Source organism: Ornithodoros turicata, unplaced genomic scaffold (assembly GCF_037126465.1).
Source record: "Ornithodoros turicata isolate Travis unplaced genomic scaffold, ASM3712646v1 Chromosome24, whole genome shotgun sequence".
Classification (NCBI taxonomy): Eukaryota; Metazoa; Arthropoda; class Arachnida; order Ixodida; family Argasidae; genus Ornithodoros; species Ornithodoros turicata.
In genome coordinates this window covers 1,017,851-1,029,965 of record NW_026999345.1, presented here as the reverse complement: position 1 = coordinate 1,029,965, position 12,115 = coordinate 1,017,851, and the positions used below count along the sequence as shown (strand labels likewise).

At 48.6% G+C, this 12,115-nt stretch overlaps 2 long non-coding RNA genes across 2 annotated transcripts; one reads left to right on the top strand and one right to left on the bottom strand.

Moving 5' to 3' along the window:
- The first annotated feature begins 1,754 nt into the window (after window positions 1-1,754).
- Window positions 1,755-8,268, top strand: LOC135373423 (uncharacterized). Its single transcript, XR_010416457.1, has 3 exons — window positions 1,755-1,853; window positions 2,268-2,749; window positions 6,878-8,268. It is a non-coding gene; the product is annotated as an uncharacterized LOC135373423 (long non-coding RNA).
- Window positions 8,269-8,508: 240 nt separating this feature from the next.
- LOC135373427 (uncharacterized) lies at window positions 8,509-9,417 on the bottom strand. The gene is made up of 2 exons (XR_010416459.1): window positions 9,307-9,417; window positions 8,509-8,684 (listed from the first exon to the last, which is right to left on the bottom strand). It is a non-coding gene; the product is annotated as an uncharacterized LOC135373427 (long non-coding RNA).
- Window positions 9,418-12,115: the final 2,698 nt, after the last annotated feature.

Below are 12,115 nucleotides of genomic sequence, written 5' to 3'. Positions count from 1 at the left end.
TTCAACAGAACTCCTAGCACAGCGTCGAATCCAGAGAGGGGGGCAGTCATCTGGCCTGCCTGTCAAATCCTTATGTTTTCGCCGTCACTGCGAGCCCCTCTCTGGTGAGACTGAGCTTTACTCAATGTTCATAGCATCAGCCGTCTTCAACTCCATGGTACAGAAGCCAGGTCAGACAGTTGATGTACGAGTGGACTCTGTCGTCTTCGAGCGTAATCACCTGAGGCTGCTGTATGCGAGTTCATTGTAGCATTCACGGAAATGCAGTACGAACGGTTCATGATTGTCTCCGTCACTTCCCCCATACCGTCTGGCTCACTGTAGAAACTTCAGCGGCTCGTCGGCATCATGTGTAGAGCGACTTTGCTCCTCATCGGAGCGAGACAGCCTTTCTAAGACTCTCTCATGCAACGGGAAAGTTGTCCTACAACTTCATCAGTCAAGACTTGAGTGTGATGACCTCCTTTTGTCGGAAAATCTCCGCAAAGAGACCAGTGATCTGTTGGACTTTCTGTTCGCTTTGGATATCACCAACACAAAATCAACATTGCCTCATCGTCGTCCTCACACGGTATGTGGATCGACTTAATTTAAATGTCGATTCGATGCTGTGTTAGGTTGACTGTGTCATGTAACGTCAATAGAAGGAATATTTATCCCTACAGCGAGACATGTGTGTAATTGTCTTACAATATGTCCGTTACTTACTTTGCATAACACAGTGAATTAGAGTATGAAAATCCAAATGTCAACGAAGCTCAACTGTTTTGTAAACTAGAGTAGCACTATGCTTTGCTCATTCTTTGAAATGACTATAGACTTGAAAGATAACTGTGATCTAACTGTTATAATAAAAATAAGTCATCAAAAAGCGAATGAATTTGTTCTTTTTTATACTCGTTATTTTTTACTGTTTCGTTAGGGATGGAGAAAAATTTACAATAATGTTTTCTCCCACATTTTGCTTGCTCTCTCATGCTTACAGTATCGAGGAGGGGCTCTCCTCGTGTTATTGTTAATTGCAAATGGAATATTCATCTCAGTCAGAGCAACCTGCCACTTTCGATCTAATTGCACTGAGTGAGCGAGTTTCATTCTAAACTTGCTCCTTGTGTTACTAAGAAATACATCACTCGACCGTTTGACAGGAAACTGACGTAGAAGTGCTTCGTAATTTTTTTTTTGAACGAAATCATCGTGAGGAGTCTAATGGACTAATGGCGGGAATTTTTTAAATTCGTCAAAGCTTCATCTGTTGAGGCAAAAGTGAATTCGCCATCTGTTTAAAATGTCAGATAAAATTTGGGGGGCGCAGGTAGCGCCATCTGTTGAACGGCGGTAAATTTGCTGGAAGTGCTGCCATCTCTAGATGAACGAACTCAACTCCCCATGACGCCACCTGGCGTAAAAGAAATCAAACGACCTCTCCACCCCACACGATTCTATCCTGATTAGCGACGCAAGGAAACATGTAGAGCCCGTGGCCCAGTGGCTTAAGATGCTCGTCTGACAACCTAAAGGACCCAAGTTCGATTCCTAGTGTGTTTCACCATGACGTCATTATTGTTACTTAATCTTATCATTGATATCATATCACTAAGATTAACTACGTCACTGATTAACTATCTTATCCACTGACCTCACTGATATGAGGGCGGAGCGGCTGCGGCCTGGAGTGACGTCATACGTCCTTGATGACGTCATTTCCTGTTTGACGTCATTCCCTGGCTGCAGAGTTAATCAGTAGTACTACTGTGGTCATGGACGTTCAAGTGCGGGGAGAGTTCAGGGCCCTCTCGACGTTCGCCATGGAGAAAGCGCGGAAATATGCCATCCCCGAACTGGAGGAAAAAGTAAGGATCTTTCCGAAGCGGTGGACCTTGTCCACATGCCCATTACGTTCTCGGAGCGGGGTATAATGGAGAGAATGGCAATCTCCTTCCTCAGGGAATTAGGATGGACGTTGAGGACCCTGGCTCTCCTGTCACTATTGGTAGCTCTAGGGTCTATTCACTGCTTTCGAATGTTTCGTGGTTCAACCCGCCATGCTCTTTGTTAAGCTTTTGTAAAAGGAAATGATTTATTGTACTGTATGGTCAATAAAGTATTAGATAGCTAAATGCCACAAAGGACGACCAAGTATAATACCCACCATGTGTTTGAAATACGATCCATTCAAAGACGAGTGATAGGCGGAAGTAAAAATAATCTGGTAGACTGGTGGGAGCAAGCCGTCACTGTGATTCTAATACGGACCTTTTACACAGATCCAGCTGTTCCAGACCCTGTGAAGAACTTCTGTGGCTCCACATTTACGTCTTACAAGTCCTGGATGCAGTGTACATCTACGTGGTGCAGCAAGGAAGCAGCGTCGTGACAGCCGAAGAAGAGGGAGGAGGCGTTCCGGTGGTGGCGGCCGTGTTACGGCAGCTAACCTTTTTTTCCCCTCATGCCGCATACGATGTCCCTACACATCTTCTGGACTAGTTAAAGTGTTGGGATGCGACTCAGGAGTGTATGGTTCAAGGAAGAACCGCTAGCTTTCAAGAGTTAGTTCTCCTGAGGTGAATAGATGGCGCAGTCCTCGTAAGGCCCAGGGGGCGCTGCGAACGGTTGTGTACTTTGCTTATCTTACAACGAACCAATCAGGCGGCACCTGGAGTCTACTTAAACGGGTCTCGCAAGATCGTCGACATAGTCTGGCGGGAGCAAGCCGTCACTGTGATTCTAATACGGACCTTTTACACAGGTTGGTAACTTTTGCCCTATTCTTCACGCATTCCCCCAGACTGCGTTTATGTGTTTACCATATGGTGTATGTACTGACTAGCAGAAGTAGTGATCCCCTGAGGCGGATGCATGTCAGTGTATTATGGTGTGGTGTAAGGTTCCTTTTGTGGTTTTTCTTCCCCTTTTCCCACCCACAAGAGTGTTGTAAGGTCATTTGGCCCTGTGAGTCCGTGCGCGGACCTGAGGGTTTTGATCTCAGATTGTATTTAGTTATATCCGCAGGTAGTAGTAGCGTTCCTATAACCATGGCAGCCCGTCAGGCGACGGGTCCTGCGGAGGTTGCTGAGTGCCCAAAGTATCATAAATGTTACAAGAAAAGGGTACTGACCCAGCACTTAAAAGTATGTGCTCCTGAACTAGCAAACGCTAATATAGTTGTAGACAGAGCGAATAAGAGATGGACTAGAGAAGAGCTGGTGTTGCTAGCGGAAATAGAACTAGAACTTGTATCGGGACCAACACCCCCGAAATTTATCAACCAAGCACTAGCCACAACCTTCCCCACGCGTACGGCAGAGCAAATACGCTATAAAAGGAAAACGGAGATATACCGATCCGTATTCGCAGAAGTAAGCGGAGAGGCTGCTGCAGCTATTGATGGGACAGAAAAGGACGTGGTTGTACCAAGTGGAACTCTCCCACCATGTCCTAGTGCCGCTAGCGAGATAACTGTTAGGGAGGATAACTGCCAGGAGGATTCCGAGGTATTAGGGAAGTCCCCTGTAGGTCCTAGATACTCTTCGATGGGACCAGGGGATAGAAATGAAGCGCTATCCCCGCCTGATGCCCTGGACGTAGTCGATGAACAAGGGTCAGACGTGGGAACAGAGTATAGTCAGCCCCCCAGCGGAGAATCTGGTAGGGAGAACCTGTCATCTCTGGCGCAGGAGATTGCTGAGTTTGTTCTCGAGGAAAGTGAGGATCAGCCTCCCAGGGATGGCACGGGTATCTCCACGGCTATCTCCAATCTAATGATAACTCCGGTGTCCATGCTAGTGTATCCCTGTTGAAAAAGCCTGGTTTGAAATTATGCCAGAACTGGTATGACTATACCAATTTCTGTTTTTGCTGATAAATATCAACACCAGAAATGCCAGTTTCTGGTTTGCACCGCACCAGGACAACAGACATGCTGACATGACTATATGTCAGCAGTGCCTGCATCCTGGTTTGACAACTTGTCAGACACACCAGTCATGATAGAAACTGATGTAGCTGTATCAGTATTGCCATGACCATATACCAGCGGCGCATGCACCTGGTTTGACAACTTGTTAGGAACATCAGTCATACCAGAAACTGATCGCACCAGTGCTGGTATTGGAAAATGTCAGTACATGCGAGAGATACCAGCGTCCTCTTTCGTTAAATTATTGTCGCTATCCATGTTAGTTAATTTTAGCTGCTGTCTCAGCAAACTTAATTATACAAGCACAGTTTGGGCGGTTTCAGATGCTTAATGCAAAGTAAGTTTTGTAGCAACATGTCCTGTAGGAATATATAAGGAAAATGTAAACATTTCCCTCGCATTTGACACAGCACACATGTATAGCCCACCCGAGCCCAGATAATATAGGGACCGGCCCACACTCGTCAAGTACAATAAAGTTTAATCTAAAATCGTTTCTGTGCCTTCCATTTGCGCACGTTCTGCATTGTAACATTTAGCCTTGCTTGCTTTGATCACAAACAAACAAAAGAAAAACGATAAAGGGTCTGCAACACAGCGAGTGCACTATTTTTTATTCCATTGATCTCTCGCTCTCAGGTTTCACTGCCGCTCTGTCGATAATCATAACTAACTAATAGCTTAGCCTTGGCCAATCTCAAGTTGCAATTTTGCTTCAAAGACAACATTCAGTGGTTCTTATGAAAACAGCACCATCCCCCGAAACATCCTGGAACGGCCACAATCTCAAGAGGTAGTACAATTCTACAGTCGTCATATTTGTTCAGGCTAGCCACTGCGCGAAGATGTTGGCTCCATGCACATTTCAACTTTCAGCACAGGCTAGCCCGCGCTCGCGCATCCTTGCGTGTTCCCCATGCCACCAGTCAGTGCTGTCTGTCGTGTCTGTCGCGCACGCGCGGTTTTATTGCGTTCGCTTCGGCTGCTGTAACGGACGTTTCTCGTCGCCGCATGTAGTTCGCTAATTTCGAGCGTTGAACCAAGTCTGCAGCGTTTTAGAGGCTTTGTGTTGTTGTTCCCACATGATGCTGTCGTTCTTGCAACCCGTCTGATATTGCAACTGTCCGTAAGTGGAAGCGTTTCTTCTAACCGCGAGCAGACCACTCAGTCTCGTCTGAAATGTCAGAGTGGAGACGCGGCCCTGGATGTGAGGCCAAATCGCTCTTCGAGTTCAGGATTCTTGCCATTTCAGGTGTGTAATTAATATAACTGTGAAGTAATCTGTTCGACTGCGCCATGCATTCTCATTGTTCGTTTTACTCTATTTACAGGCGATCTGCACAACGACAGGAACATAGAACGCCAGGCGAAACCGTTAGTGACTGTATACTTTGTGCAGAGGGTATGTCATATGTCTCTACACTACTCTACATGGGTATCCTGCTTGCGTGTTTTCTGGAATGATATTCGTTGCAGGCTGGGTGTGTACGACGCAGCGGCCTCCAGCAAGAGCAAGACAGACGCGAGCACCGTGTTGAGTGTGGTGGGGACCCTTGCTCGTCATGACAATGCTTACATGTGCTTTTGCGGAAGAAGGGCAAGTTGGACCAGAAATGAGGACCTAGGTGTGTGCTCTTTTTCATTCTTGTTCACCGTTCGACCATTACCAATTTTGTGCCCCAGAAGTTCAGCGCTCAGGTGCGTTGATGATATATGGATATGCGTTGAAAGGTACGTACTCCGGAGTGGCCAATAAAGTGATTCGTTGCTACTACCTGCTGCATGTGTGGGTTACTGCCGGTACTCATCTACCGCAGACATGAGGGACTTTCTTTGCAGAACAAAGCAAAAAGAAAGCAAAAACACTGCAGCATTTTCAAGATTGCCATAACCAGCATCAATGCAGCTCTCGTGCCAACGTCCGCATCAAGACAACTCTAATGTTAGCATCAGCCAGGGCAGTTCTAATGTTAACATCAGCCTGGACACCCCTGATGTTAACATCATAAGAGCAGCTTTGATGTTAGCAACAGGTCCCATGTGATTTGGGACACTGTCTTGATTCTAACATCAGCTGATGTTACCATTAGCATCAGAGCGGCTCTGATGTTAGCATTAGCTGATGTTAGCCTCAAGACAGTGTCCCAAAACACATCAGACCTGATGTCGCTTTTTTCAATACGGATATCTAAGTATATTATAACCACAAAATAACCTATACAAACTATGTACGTGTGTGCTCACCATCTCCACTCTACAATACACAAACAATGAATGTGGACTAATGTGTCATCCACTGACGCAGTATGAAATATTACCGATGTGGTGATATCACTCAGTAGCTGGTATTACAGGTACACTGGTGTAGCTGGCATCCGGAGGCTAATCAGACGTGCTGACATGAGTGGTACCAGACGGTTGAGCTGGTACTACATGTATGCTGGTGTTGCTGGTGTCTGGAGGTTATACCAGGACGATACTCCGTCTGGTATAAAGGCATACCAGCATTTTTTTACAGGGATACAATACTCAGGTAGATTCCCCGCTGACATGTTCGGCGGTCCCCTTATCGGGTACCCCTAGGTCGGGGGAGGACACTAAATCACGCTTGAAAGAAGTCTTATGGCGCTATTGTGGCATGGAAGCTTCAAGAGAACGTTCTCGGTAGCTTAAGGGGATTATACATCATGCCTTAAGGAGCGATATCAGTTACGCTGATATAGATCGTTGGATAGCCAGTCAAATGTCGCCAAGATCGCCCCGCCCCGAGCATCCTGCCCGTCAAGAAACAGAGCAAGCCAGACAGCCCGGCAGGAGTGGAAGGAGTAACAGGAGACGTACTTATGGGAGGTATCAGCGGTTATTATATCGGGATAAGAGAAGGCTGGCCACCGAGATGGTAGAGGGGAAGAATTCCAGCCAGGGCGACCCTGACATAATCGTGCAGGCTTGGTCTAGGATTCTTACAGAAGCACCGGACGTTATGCGCATGGAAGCCACGCCTGAGGCATCTAGCTGGATGGCGCTGGACCCAGTGACATCGGAAGAGGTACACACAGTGGTGGTGAAAGCAGAGTCCAGTCCTGGTGCCGATGGCGTAACTGACGAAGATCTGCAGCGCATCCCTAGCGAAGATCTTCCGGCACTATTCAACTTATTCCTGCTCCTTGGCAAGCGTCCTCCTTCCCTTACCTCAGCAAGAACCAGCTTTCTACCAAAGAAATCTGTGAGTGTGGATCCATCCCATAATCGCCCAATTACTATTGCTAGTATGTTTATCCGAGCATTTCACAAAATTCTGGACCTCAAACTCCGTAGCTTTATTATAATGGACGCTCAGCAGCGGGCCTTCCGACCCACTGACGGGACTTTTGAAAATGTCGTCCTGCTGAGGTGAATGTTGAAAACAGGCCCGGAAGAAATGCAGGGTCTGACCCTAGCATCAATAGATCTTCGACGATCGTTTGATAGTGTGCCGTTTAGTGTGATCTTCCGAGCGCTAAGACCAAGGGGGGTAGATCCCAGCCTAATCGAGTACTTCGAGCATTTTTTACATCAGTAGCTCTACGACACTACAGATGGGAGGGGTGGAGAGGTTGGTCAGTCCTTCGAAAGGAGTGCGGCAAGGAGACCCGCTATCTCCACTACTCTTCAATCAAGTCATGGACTAATTGTTATCAACAATGAGTCAACGGATTGGCCCCGACATCAATGGCACACGCCTAGGGGCGTTGGCATTTGCCGACGACATACGTTTATTGGCAGAAACCCCTGTAGGGCTGCAGTATGTCCTGGACTCTTTTACGCTGTTCGCTTGTGCACACGGTCTCCATATCAATACCACTAAAAGTGCTACCTGGTCTCTCATCCCGTCAGGGTACCAGAAGCTGGTCAAGGTAACACCCCACGAGTACTTTGTCGGAGGAGACCCATTGCCTACACTATCTGTGAATGATAAATTAGCCTACCTAGGCATACTTGTCGATGCTTTCGGGAGTGTCCACGCAGATAAAGTATTGGCTGCAGAGCAGCTGGAGGTCTTACGTCACTCACCCGTCAAACCGCACCAGAAGTTCATAATTTTGCTGTACCACCTGCTGCCTCGGTATGTTTACAGCTGGACTTTAGCGGAGCTTAACATCCCGATGTTACAGAGATGTGACAGATAAATCAGGAAGTGCCTAAAAATATTTTTTCCACTTACCGCACGACGTGCCTAACTCCTTTTTTTACGCAAGCATCAAGACTGGGGGACTGGGAATCCCATGCTTCGCACTTGCAGTTCCCAAGATGAAGTTGGACCGTTTGACTCGTCTATCATTAAGGCCGGAGGACGACTTCCTACAGGCGTTGTCAGTAGTATGGGATCAGCTCAACTGGCCCACAACTCTCACAGTGGCCTGGACGCCATTAATGAGCAATTAGAGCTAATTGGGACCCCCCACAGTAATTAGGACCCACCAGGGAGTCATTACACTAATTGGGGTGCATCTAGGACGTGTCCAGACCACTGTGTGAGTTGTGGGCTAGTTGAGCTGATAAAAAAGAAAAATAATAGGCAGAAAATAAAATAAAAAGATGGAATAGAGTGGAGAGAAACAATTTATTCGAAAATCAACGATGCCGCGGCGAAGAAGCCGCTCCGCAACACCCGAGTGACCAGCGTCCGCCATGTTGGTAGTTTGCACCCAGCAGTTGCAGAGATCGACGACAGGTGGCCACTTAGTTGCAAGGCATCACACCAGGTGGCGCCACCATCATAGCTCTAGACGAGAAAGACAGAACAAGATACTAGCGGCGGGTAAAAATGACAGCACTGCTAAGCAAGTCTAGGCATGCGAGAGAAAAGGTCTAACCGCTACTGCTAAAACAGAAAACAGTACACATCGGGGAAAAAGGCTTACGGGGACGATCGCTTAGGCCTAACCCCAACACTACGCAGCTAACACAAGGCGGGAACCACACATTGCTAAACATGCGAGAAAAGGCTTAACACGAGCGCGGTCACCGCTAAACACGGCAAACATACGAGGAAAGAGGCTTACGGGGGGGCGATCGCTTAGGCCTAACCCCAACACTACGCAGCTAACACAAGGCGGGAACCACACATCGCTAAACATGCGAGAAAAGGCTTAACACGAGCGCGGTCACCGCTAAACACGGCAAACATACGAGGAAAGAGGCTTACGGGGGCGATCGCTTAGCCCTAACCACAACACTATGCAGCTAACACACAAGGCGGGAACCACACATCGCTAAACATGCGTCAACAGGCTTGGACACCGCAAAACAAGTCTAAACATGCGAGAAAAGGCTTAACACGAGCGCGGTCACCGCTAAACACGGCAAACATACGAGAAAAGGAGCGCGTCAAATCACTCACTCACCTTTTCCCCCGCGGCAACTTCCAGGCAGAAACTGAGCGAGCGCGGAGAACATACGTCTGCTCTCTACGAGATCCAGCCAGCAACTGAGCGAGCGCGCGGAGCGCACGTCCGTCTTCCGCGACGGTCCGAGAGAAACTGAGAGAGGCGACGCGCAGCGGCCGCTATGGATGCGCGCGCGCCCTCTGCTCCACCCGTCCGCGCATGCGCGCGCGCGCGCTGCTAGCTCCCTCTGCGCCGGCCGCGGGTGTTTTCGGTTTCGGCTCTCTGCTGCGCGCGCGCGCGCTCCTAGCGGCGACGGGTGGCTTTTCAGTTTCGCTTTCATTCTCCGTTCTTTGCGCGCGCGCGCGTTTATCTCTATAAAGGCAGCGCGCACCGCGCTCGCGACATCACTACGTGAAGATGTTCAGCTACCACTCTTTACAAAATTGTTCCCGTACCCACGCTTCTTGGGAAGAAGTGGAGAAGGAATGTTTCAACGGCGAAAGTCCCCGCAACGAGCTCGTCATCACTGCTTTTCGCTACGTGATAGACATGGTAGGCTTTGGCAATATAGGAGAGATCTCGCCGGGGCCGCTGCAGGAGATGGTGCGTCGAATTTACGCCCGTTACAAGAACGTCTGCATAACGGTTCCTGACGGACCCCTGGGACTGATGAGCGAATTTGTGAGCTTGGCCAACGCAGAATTCAACTACATCGCTGCAGACATCGTGGACCTTCTCGCTCGTGCCATCGCTCATATTAAGCACGCCCTGCGGAAGCAGCGACATTTGCAAGCAGTCTACATCGCCAACTTTGTCATTGATTTATTGAAATACCGATTGGTTATTGACATGCGACGCATTAAACAGTCCGAATAACTTTGACGAGACTCTGTGTTTTCTTTCACTGAAACATCTTTATTGAATACAAACAAAAGATTTGGTCGATAGATGCCTGCACCTCTCCCTGACTTGCCTCAACAGAAAGGATATGGGGAACCTTCATCGCAGCGTCGTCATTGCGCGGGTCACTGCACCAGCACGATGACGGAATGGTCATTCTTTTCGTACACCCATTCCGCTACCACACTGCCACGATAACCCGTGCTTCTCCTGTCTGAGAGAGAGAGAGAGAGAGGGATGTCTCGACTAGAACTTTTATTCTCGATTACATGCGCGTGCAGCTCTTTGTTCCGCGGTTACTCGATGCCTGACGTCGACGGTCTCGGGCTCTCTTCCGGGTTTTCCGTTGCTGCACAAAGAGGGAGTACTATCGTAATGCGATACGCGTCAAAACACTAGGAAAGCTTACCGTATTCGCAGCTCCCATAAGGGAAGGAGTGTACGGCATCCACGAGATAGCGTTTGTCGTCGTACGGGACCAAGCTCTTCTTGAGTCTCGAAATGGTGTACATCGTTTGCTTTATACTCTGGATGGTGCACTGCTTCTGAGAGACCGCCTTTTCATTGAACAGAGAATCTCGGTACACTTCGTGCAATAAATGTTTCCTCACCACGTCTTCTTAACTCCTTTGGCTCTCGCGATCTGTTGTGTGACCCAGCCAAGAGAATGCTGTACATTTTCGCTCGGATGGCTACGACTTCCTGATAACTCCGCCCCCCGTCTCGTCTTTGAAGTACCCCATCTGATTCGCGTGCTCGTCGTTGAAAAGTGGGTGGTCCGGCGGATAGGAAGACAGATCTAACTCACTCTCAATCTTCATCAGCTGCTCTTCCAGGCTTTCACACGTGAGAGAAAAAATTATGCTGTCCGTTGTCGCTATAGATCAATTGCACTGGACATGTCAAGCGAGAAAAAGAGCGACTCGTAGATGAAGCTGTACATTCGGACTTTGGATATTTCTAGAATGGCGAAGCCCACGTAAAGGGGGTGCGTGCATTTGATGCGGCGCTGTTTCATCTCGTACAAGATGCACTTGTCACTCAGAATGAGAAAATGCTGACAGTCGACGGAGCTAGCTTTTCTGAGCGCGGTTTCTTTGTCGTAGGCTATAGCGTACCTTTTCATCCGTCTCACATTTTGTATCGACTTACCGAACGTGCTGTTCGACATGGTTTTGTACAGAAGTCGCTCGAATTTCGTGGTCGCGGCATTCCTCAACGCGACGTTTCTCTGCACGAAGGTTCGCAAAAAGTTGTCTTGGCGGAACGAGAGGATGCTGTGAACACGTTTTATTTTCATGCCCAACCTCACGTACAGAGCGAGCAATACATAATGAACGACGTAGCGTTCTTTGTCGTAGCACGTCAGCAAGAGTTTCTTGGTGGGAGGGGCGTTCAGCGCCAACGCATCTTTCAGGTGGCGTTGGTAGGGGGGAGAGTTCGTTCTCGTCCACGCACCTGTGTTCGGGTGCCAGGGGAAAATCCCTAGTGAGCGCGTGCAGTTCTTCGGGATATGACAAGTCTACCACGTACACGTAACCCACTTCCGAATCGTGAGGAATGTTGAGAAAATCGATCTCGCTCCACCTCGAAGGATCGACCCACTCAAAGCCACCTGTCGGGAGATGGAAAGTCATCGCGTAGGGGTACAAACTGTTCACGTCGAGGTACTGGATAAAAGTCTTTTCTTGCTGGGGATCGTAATCGTCGCACCCCTCGTGATTAGCCCGACAGTATCTGTGGAAGCTGTTACAAATGCCTCCCCTGATTCCCTTCTCGATCGTTTCGTACATCTTCGCGATCGCTCATGAGCTCGAGTTTGACTTTGGTGAGCTTCAGAGCGCTGCTCCACGCGTAACTGGCGAGGGACACTGTGCGTAGGATATCTAACCCGATCCGTCTCTAGCGCAATCTTCCTGAAATACAG